Source organism: Lolium perenne, chromosome 6, assembly GCF_019359855.2.
Source record: "Lolium perenne isolate Kyuss_39 chromosome 6, Kyuss_2.0, whole genome shotgun sequence".
Classification (NCBI taxonomy): Eukaryota; Viridiplantae; Streptophyta; class Magnoliopsida; order Poales; family Poaceae; genus Lolium; species Lolium perenne.
The window spans coordinates 136691636-136700059 of NC_067249.2; the positions used below are offsets into that span (position 1 = coordinate 136691636).

Below are 8424 nucleotides of genomic sequence, written 5' to 3' on the forward strand. Positions count from 1 at the left end.
AATTTGTAGGGTATGCCGCATGTTGATCAATTGGACTTCCAAACAACAAAGAAAACGTGAGGTTCAGAAAATGTTAGGAATCATCCAAAAATGAGACTAACAAAGAATTTATGTATGAAAACAGAAAAACTTTGCAGGGACATATGTGGATTTAGCATATTTACAAATTTCATATAGGAATACGAACATATTTAAGCCGTTTCAAACGAACACTTGGTGTTTGTGCGAAAAATAACCAAAGGAATTTGCACAAAAATTGATCAAAATTTGCATTAGATGTTTTTCTACAGCACATGATCTCTAATTTGTTGCAGAGCAGCTGAGAAACTCACCCCTACTACATGTAAGATGCAAAACCTCAGCCCCCAACCCTACTTTGGTCTCTCTTCTAACACTACTGGGGTCACTGGTGGTCACATAAAGCAATTCACATCTACTAAAACCTCTCAGCAACCCAACAAGTATCATCTACGCTACACGTGTTGCCTCAAGCTGAATTTCAATCACCAGAGCTCGAGTCCATCAGATAGGTCCAGTATTGTGCAATTTCAGTTCCAGCCATCGAGGCACGATCGTCAAGGTGTACCGAGCACACTACATATTTACATCCAGGGAGGGTATTCGCTAGATGAGAGCACTCCAAACAGAAGAATCTCCTTCACCGCATCGGGCATGTACATCCTTGAGCCTCTCGACAGACTTGCATATGCCGCTGCAGCTCCAATCAAAGGACGCGACACAAACATTGCCAGCTTGCCCTTTCCACTCACAATCTGCAGAAGTGTTGATGCACAATTAGGACAGGTCAGAGAAGTGCATGATAATAAGGGTAAAGAGAAGTTAGAGAGGTGTACGATAAGGGCTGTTCAGCGGTGAGGAAGCAGACAGACCTGGTGGAGTTCCACAGCACATGTTCCTTTCATCTATATGATTAACCTCTAAACCAATAAACCACGACCCGAGTGATACATCTTCATTTGCATACTTGTGTAAGATAGGCCTGCCAAAGATCACAGGCATCATTAGATTTACTTCATTTGTATCCAGGGGATTATGATACAATATGGCCATCGACAAAACATACTGATTTATTGAGATATAGGTCGCAAGGTCTTTTGAGATGGCATATATCTGTCCCGTAGCATGGCGAAAGTACTTGTTTCCATCCTCCCCAAATTTCCAGGACTCAGGTTCATGGTACTTCAAGTTCCTATATGACAAAAGCAGGTTCAAACAGGAAATTATAGTTTGTACCTCAAGCTAGCATTTAATTTCAAGAGAGTTCAGTTAGCATTACTTGTCAGCAAGAACTGGACCCGACTTCATGCAGCCAATGTAAGTTCTTGGTTTCGATTTATGCCGAGCAAGGGTAGTGGCAAGCATTCCTGTTTTTTCCATGTGCAACACACCGACAAGGTGCTAAATATAATTGGGTTGGGTTTTTTCTCCAAAAGAAGGCTATAACATCAAAGAAATAAAATGCACCTAAGTTCACATGCACATCATCATCGACCTTGACGTAGAAGTCAGCATCCCAAATGCCCACAGCTGTGGAGAAGAAGATTTTTGTCTTTGCAGAGAGTTCATGATACCCTTCAACATGGTCCTGGATGGTAAATCAACATCAAGAGGAACATGGTCAGTGCTAGTGCAAAAAAAAAGTATGATTGAATGTCACAACATAGTCGAAGAGTAGACCCTTACCAGTCTAAGAAAGTCCTGATGCTGCGCATCTTCTGCATCTATTGCTTTGTCCAATATACTATTGGATGTAGCACTGCACAATCACCAAAACAGTTCACATTTGTAAGGAACTACTAATTTTCAAACAGAAAGGAAGAACATGGATGAACAAGCTAACACCCATTATTGTGACCCTTGACCCACAGCAGGATAACTACTATACTGAAGACAGCCGACAGCATGGACCAGATGAGATAATATTTGAGAGAGAATAGACTTATTCTTTTCCGCTTGCGTCAAACATAGATGCATGACCTTTCCTAATATGGTACGAACTCCTAACGGATTTGACTCCTTCAATCCTAGATTTTCTAATACACCCCTATTACCTAAAGGACTCCTGATCTCCCTCTGTGACTCCCTGCTGCTAGTCCACAGCAACCATGTTCCACAGAAAGAGGGTGTTGAATTAAATCAGGGCTGTGTCACTGGTTAGCCATTGCAACTCAAGCAGTCAAGGTGCTCTGCTGGCAAATGGACAAATCGCAATTTGGTAAGAGTTTCTTTGCATGTCTTAAGTGCAAAAATTCGTGAAAATTGTTGTTTATAACTTATTTCTGGATGCCCTGCACCCTGCAGGGCTTAAGAAAAAAGAGCCTGTTCGTACGTCAATAAAACCAGATGCTAGCTTTCCGTCGGCCTCTTCCTTCGTGTGTAAAAAAACCCAGAGGTATTTGGAAAAAACCGTTCGCGCCTATATCTTCCCTTGCAAGGACCGCGTCGCCACGAATAGAACTCCTATACGGTATGTTCCAGCGGTCCAGGAGCCGGCCACATCCAAGAGTCCAACAGCCATACGTCCCTGGAGTCTGAACCGGTTTCAGTTTGTTTCTTGTTGATTTTCAACGATGTTATAGGACAACCTGCCAATTCTGTACCGTGAATCAATCCTCTCCTTCGTCCTTCCAGGCCGTCGTCCTCATGTGACCTAGGGTTCTCGGGCGTCGTCCTCATGTGACCTAGGGATCCCAAACTGAAGATGGTTTACAGTCAATGATACCAGCATCGCCCAGCTGCCCAGCGCTGTCGTCCAACTCAGCGCTGCCGACTCGGCCCAATCAATGATACCAGCATCGCTGCCTCCAAACTGGGGACGTCGACATCACAGTGCTACAGGACAGGGTGGTCGGATTTCTTCAGGCCAGCTATTAACAGCGGCGGCGACAACCGGGATGAGACCATGAGACCTGATGCGTCTCCTGCGAGTGAGGCTGGTGGCACTCTGCGCACACTTGCCTCCGTCGTGGCCTCTGCTTCCGACGAGTCCGGCGTCCTGCCCAGCACCAGCGGTGGCGGGCGTAATTACAGGTGCCGGCCGAGGTTAGCTGGTCATGGGCAGTACTACCAATATTAGCACGTCACGACATGAAGGATGTCGTGGACGCTCTGCCGATCGTGGAGTGGAGGTGAACATTCACACGCACGCCTTTCTGGTGGACTCTCGCATGATTTCCACGAAGAAACAAAAAAAAACACATCCCAGCTTGCTAAACTTGGCCGCGCCTCCCTGCTGGTCCATAGTCGGTCATCTGCATACTGGAATCCGATATTCAAAATCTGGCAGGTGAGCCAATCTAGCATCTCTGGCTTCTGATACAACATATCGCAGGCTTACTATAACTCTTTTTCAAGGTCTCGGTGACATGCATCGGATGCTGCATGAGAAGGCAACCATGAATGATGAGCAGGATCATCAACTGGTTCTTGGGCACCGGCTGTGCCTGTACTTCCTTGGCATCACGAGGAAAGCCACATTAAGTGTCAGTGTTTGCCAAAATCTAAAGAGTACATATTACAATTGTACACTCTCACTTAGTTGTATAAGTTAGCATAGCATGCAAAGAGGCCCAACTCACTCGCCAACACAGGTGACCTCCTCGCCTTTGACTTTGGCTACAATGACACCGGCTGCCGGCAAGGCCAAGATCTCGCAAGTCAAGACCGTCATCACCCCTAAGTTGTCAAATCAAGCATAAAACGGTGCTAACTATCAATTAAAATTTTGAGCTAGCAGTTCATATATTGTTTCCAACACATGTTGCATGTTTTATTTCAATACATATGTTTCATTTCTATGGATCACAGATCAATTATGTCGATGCTAAATATTGAATACTAACCGAGTTTTACACATCAAAGAATTTACATATTGAGTTGCCTATTCAAATTTATATGCATACATGTCCTAGGAGTAGATCTTAATTACTATGTTCCATAATATGTCACCAAGACAGCAACACCAACTTGTGTACAGTTTGGAACACACACATTATCAATGAGACTGTAGAAATGTTAACAGAACTTGATTCATTCTAAAATAGAAAAGAAAATGCATCCAAGTGTCAAAACAGGCTCTAGGCAGAAAAAATTGGAAGACCACAAAAATGATTAAACAGTACAAATGATCTGGCGGTAACAAGAAACAATTGATTACCTATGCCCTATAGTGAAGAGGATAACTATTCCCTTCTGTTCTTCAAGCTGTAGCAACTTTTCACCTAAGTGCAGTAAAAGAGCTTTATTAAAACAAAAATAGTGGACTGTGCTAACATTTGGAACTCAATAAAAATGTAACAAACATCAAGCTGGAGGTTATTATAATGGTTATGGCTGACACTACAAAAAAATACGCAAAGAACAATATACATATATAGAGTTCACACCTACTTAATAAACAGAATTTGCTACAAGAAAAAAAAACAGCAAGTTATCTTACGAAGTAATCATTCGGCTAAATAACAAGATACACATCTTATTAAATAAGTGTCGTGTACCAAATCCTAAATTTTCTTGGACAAGCATAGATAATAGACCTCTACACTAACCCCATAAGCTACCACCATTCCTCACCAGCTTCTACTTCTCTATGATCGCAGTGGATAAAAGTTACAAGGCCAGCAGCTTGCCATTTCATTGCAGTTAAGTTATTGTGATTATTTGTTTGTCAGTGCCATGTACTGCATCAGGGGCATATTCCGAAAATCAGTCAATTAGATCTATTCAATCATGCCATGGTAGGAAAACATGGTGACTACAGAAATAAATAAATAAAGTCAAGATAAAGAGCCGTGATGCTGCTAACTGCAAATAAATGGCTTGTGGTACGAAACACAACCACAATATGCGAATTAGCTCATCAACATCCAAATTCAGTAAGCACAAACATGCTCTTATTCATCTAAATTAACAACAAAGAGTTACCAACCTTGTGGCATCCATGTCTCCCGGACTGAATTACGACGCTTGTGGCTATACTGAATGCAGTGTTAACTCCAACAACCACAAATGCCTTTTTCCTTGGTTGGCTAGTTTCTGAAGTTACTGGCACACCTTTGCGGACCAGTTCCAACGTGCTTCGCTTGGCTGCAAGCTCCATCTGCAGCGTTGAGATCGACTTATCCAACAATCTAAGACCACAAACAAGCCCAGCAGAATGAAACTAGTCCAGATGCAGTTGAATTCTTTGATTTAACACTGGATGGGATCAAACGAATTTACTGTATGGCTTCGTGGGTCCTGGTTACCTCTCCCATTATATCCTTGTCTGCCCCATGCTTCTGCAATCAAAGTGTAGTGTTGAATCCAAAAGCAATGTACAAATTGATGGTGAGATCATGCGAATTAACTGAACTTGGAGACCCACCCTCTTTGTGTTGCAATCCTCTGACACGAGTTGCAACTCCTGATCCTGCCTCCTGCGTTGAGACATGATGTGGTTACTGGTATCTGGGGCTGTCCAGAAGCTGTAAACGCACCCGAAATGGTTCGTCAAGATATAGCAAAGAGCAACCAAGAAGAAGCATCTCAAGTCCCTTCGACTTTGAGATCAAGAACTGAAACGTTTGTTGTCCTCTGTGCTATCTATTTCAGCCCCTGAACTTTCAGGAGAGCAACTGAACCAACCAACTTTCACAATAACTATTCCCTTCATCCAACTGACCAACATAAAACAAAAATGGCAGGCGCTAATGTCTATTCAGAAAGACGAATTAGTCATCATTAATTATGTAGAAAATATAGCATAAACCCTAGAAATTTGAAATTGTAAAAGAGGAACGTGAGACAAAAAGCCAGGCGCTAATGTGGAAAATATAGGCTCACATTTACTATTCCGCAATCACCTTTACGTTTCCGCAATAAAAGCTAAAAATTTGGTAGGTAGGTATGGTGGGTGTTTGGTTTGAGGTGTATGGAGACAAATCTTAGCTTGTTTTGAGAATTTTGGGCAAGCAAAAATATCTAAAAGCATGCCATAGTGCCCAATCATTTATTATTAACAAGGCTCCTTAGTATTAAACATCCATGTATATGTGCAAAAGGTAGCACTATATAAGCCACTAGCAAATTATCATTCATCAAAGTATCTGAAACTAGCAACACTAAGCATAACTTTGAATTTCATCTTTTTTTGCTTTCATTCCCTTTTCTTTTCATAGCACACACCTCAACGACGCCTCTAAGGAGGGGAACGACACCTGCAGGCGTCATCGTCGCCGGCACCAATCGAAGACGGGCAAGATTTTCATCCGTATCTCTGCACACCTCCTTCTCAATCCACCGGAATAGGGTAAGCGTCCACATTGTTCACACAGCTACCACCACAGCAACTCATCATCATGACCGAAGTGTCGCTGAACTCCCAGCAGCAAGGACGTGAGCATCCCTTTCCTACTTCTCCAACATGGCTGAGCACCTGCAGCCCTCCTCCGTCTTCCACCTCCTGCAGGTCAAGGACTTGCCGCCGACGCAGCTGTCGCACTCCGGACAACTAAGAAACAGCAAAGGCCCAAAGACCTAGATCCGACCCTGTTGGGCCCAGATCTGGCCCGCACTTCCACCACCATGGTTGTCGGCCCCTGCTCCTCTGTGACCTCCGGCGCCTCCTGTAGCCGGCGGCGGCTGCCATGGCACCACCACATCCTCCTCCCGGGCCCGGGGAGGCCCGCGCCACCGGTAGGATGAGGCCCGGTTACCCTTGCCGAGCGTTGGCCTCCACCGCATCTAGCTCTGCTCCGAGGTGCTCCGCCATATCCAGCTCCAGCTCCTCCTCCTGTCGTGCGCCGCCGCTCAACACCGCCTCCAAGCGCCGCCCATTGACGTATGCATCCACACGTCGTTGGCCCGTATGGGCGCGCCCTTCCTTCGACGACCAGGGGGGCGCCATAACCGCCAGAAGTAGCGGCAGGGGAAGCTCGGTTAGGGTTTCAGCCCCCCGGGGTTGCCCGCGTGTGCGACCCGGGAGGGGAGAGAGATGCGACCGGGATCGATATCGATCTTTCCGCATTGGATTACTCTCAACTGATTATTTCAAATGATTGCAACTGAATCAATATGAATTGGGCGTTGCAACTGTGCAAATATGGAATCCAACTTACCCGACAAAGTCGTTGCCATGGGGTCCAAATACTTCAACTTCCTCAAGTTTTAGAGACCCAGCGGCAATGTGCCACCAAACGCTACAATGAAGTGATAAAACCCGTCATTAGTCAGATCCACATACTACAAAGAAATCACCCAATGCACGGGAAGACCCCTTCCAGACATTGTAAAAAAAAAGTATAAAACAAAAATGTGAGGCGCTAATGTCTATTAACTATGTGGAAAATAGAGCATAAAGCGTAGCAATTTAGAATTGTAAAAGAGAAATGTGAGATAAAAAGCCAGGCGCTAATGTCTAGCGCATGCCAGCACGAGGGACGCAATTGCGCTTATTTTTTACGACTATGTCCTCATAGGGGTTCTTTTCACTGCATATTTTTCGTCCGTGCGCACTTATCGGTGCAGGGTCACGGTGGGCTCGGAGGCCATCTTTTCTCCCGTTTGCACTTTTTAGTGCTGGATCACGGGGTGGGCACGGTGGCCTCTTTTGTTTGTGCTCTTTGGCATCTTTCGCAGCTGATAGCCGTGCATCATCAGTTGATTCAAGGTTTAAGTTGCTTCTTAGGGTGGGGGCGCTAGCAGTTATCTGGGCGCTTTGGCTATGTAGAAACGACAAGATTTTTAATGATAAAAATTGCTCTTTGTTGCAGGTCATCTACAGATGTACAGGTATTCTCCGTTCGTGGTTACCTCTTCAGCGAGTGGAGAACCGAGACCTGTTTACGGAGGTCTGTACACGGTTGGAGGCTGCGGCGAGGGATACTTTTTCCCAACATGGGTGGCAGCATAGTCTACGGATAGATGCCCCACCTACTTCTTAGGCGTTATATGTTTCATCTTGATGTGTATCTCGCCTAGTTTTTTGTTTTTATCACTTTCGAACCTGAGACAACATAAACGGCTGTGTGCATCCTGGTTATGCAGAGGCTGGATGTAATTGCTTATAAAAGTAATGAAAGCATCCTTTATCGAAAAAAAAGCCGTGCATCATCCCCGTGCTGGCGAGGCAATCAGCAGAACTCAGCCTTATAAACAGCTCGGATTTTACCTAAACTTCCGGTACGGTACTAAAAACGAAAACGCGCGAAGAGAATAGCCGCGGACGGTATTTCGTGTCCCGCACCGGCACTAAAAGGCCTCTCTGGAAAACTCAGATGAGGCCCAGCTAGGCCCGTTCCGGCCCCCGCCGCCGCCAGCAGCACGGCCGTCGTCGCTGGCTGCTCCCCGTTCTCTTCATCCCCGCGGAGCGACAACGGAGGGGCAGCGAGGAGGCCCTGCTGGTGCGGCACCGTAGCGGGCGCC

The 8424-nt window shown here is 45.3% G+C and overlaps 1 pseudogene; it reads right to left on the bottom strand.

The window, feature by feature from the left end:
• Positions 1-244: 244 nt before the first annotated feature.
• LOC127334418 (beta-1,3-galactosyltransferase 7-like) lies at positions 245-5486 on the bottom strand (annotated as a pseudogene).
• Between the last annotated feature and the right edge of the window lie 2938 nt (positions 5487-8424).